Source organism: Schistocerca americana, chromosome 1 (genome assembly GCF_021461395.2).
Source record: "Schistocerca americana isolate TAMUIC-IGC-003095 chromosome 1, iqSchAmer2.1, whole genome shotgun sequence".
Taxonomy (NCBI): Eukaryota; Metazoa; Arthropoda; class Insecta; order Orthoptera; family Acrididae; genus Schistocerca; species Schistocerca americana.
The window spans coordinates 1,015,958,924-1,015,960,443 of record NC_060119.1 but is presented as its reverse complement, the minus strand read 5'-3'; the positions used below and the strand labels follow the sequence as shown (position 1 = coordinate 1,015,960,443).

General features: G+C 48.6%; 1 non-coding gene across 1 annotated transcript; it reads right to left on the bottom strand.

Annotated features, from left to right (window-relative positions):
* Positions 1–1,027: 1,027 nt before the first annotated feature.
* Trnat-ugu lies at positions 1,028–1,102 on the bottom strand. The gene has a single exon. It is a non-coding gene; the product is annotated as a tRNA-Thr (tRNA).
* Between the last annotated feature and the right edge of the window lie 418 nt (positions 1,103–1,520).

The window sequence follows — 1,520 nt, the reverse complement described above, 5'->3', positions numbered from 1 at the left end:
GTGGTGTCATCTGCAAATTGAAGGAGGTGGACAAGTGGCTTTTCAGTTGACTGTGTTTTGTAACTCTGCTCTACGCAGTTTTAGTGAGAAAAGTAGAATGTTTGGACACTGGCTTTGTAAATATGTAGTTTTCACAGATAATAGATCGTCCATTTCCCCTTGTTACGAACAGGTGCTTGTCATTTTGCATTCGAACAGGAGGAAATTAATTTAAATTCAAGGTCCAGTCACATTAATGTGACCACTGCCTATGTTCGACGTCATCGTGCAATAACCACTCACAGACGGCAGGTGGCAGCACAAACAGTGGAGGGTATATGAAGCATGTTAGGAGAGGGGGGAGGGGGGGAGAGCGGAAAATAGTGCAGTCGTTGCGGAAAAGGAGCGATTTACCTAACGTCCAAAAAGGCATGATCATTGGCTTTCGAGCCAATGGAGGAAGTATATCCGAAACGGCTAAGTTTGTAAAGTGTTCGTGAGCCGCCGTGGTTTAACTACATCGTCCCTGGCGAAATGGCGCTATCCAACTGCGGTGCCTAGACAACCGTGGTACACTTGTGCTACAGATAACAGGTGTGAATAACGGCTGCGGAGATGTATACGGGCGAATAGACGTGCTACTGTTGTGCACTGACCACCAAGATAATCAAGATGTTACCATCAGGGTCTCCTCAACGACCGTTCAGCGAACGTTGCTGCGTATAGGCCTCTGCAGTGGGCGCCTGGTTCATGCACGCAAGCTAACTGCTGTTCATCGGCGGCGAACACTGAGGTTTGCACGCCAGTACCGCAACTGGACGTCCAATGAGTGGCAACAGGTGGCTTTTCGTAGGAATCACTTTTTTTGCTCCATCGGAATATGGCTGTTGCCGTGCATATTATGAAACGTCTGAAAGCAAACACCCTGAAACAATATACTTATATGGATATGACCTGCGTCCGTCTAGAATGAAATTAGAATTATATATTAATACCTTCAGCCGTCGACAGGCGTTGATACATATCAACGGGGACAGGTGAAAATGTGTGCCCCGACCGGGACTCGAACCCGGGATCTCCTGCTTACATGGCAGACGCTCTATCCGTCTGAGCCACCGCGGGCACAGAGGATAGTGCGACTGAAGGGACTATCTCGCGCACGCCTCCCGCGAGACCCACATTCTCACCTTCTATGTCCACACACTACATTCGTAGTGAGCCGGCCGGTGTGACCGTGCGGTTCTAGGCGCTTCAGTCTGGAACCGCGTGGCCGCTACGGTCGCAGGTTCGAATCCTGCCTCGGGCATGGATGTGTGTGATGTCCTTAGGTTAGTTAGGTTTAAGTAGTTCTAAGTTCTAGGGGACTGATGACCTCAGATGTTAAGTCCCATAGTGCTCAGAGCCATTTGAACCATTTGAACCATTCGTAGTGTGCCTACCCAACACACTTATTACTCGTGGAAGACATTCTTTACCGAGTCTCGTAAGAGTTCGGGAAATGTGGTAAACTTTCGGTATCAGGCATGACGTTTTAATTTTTT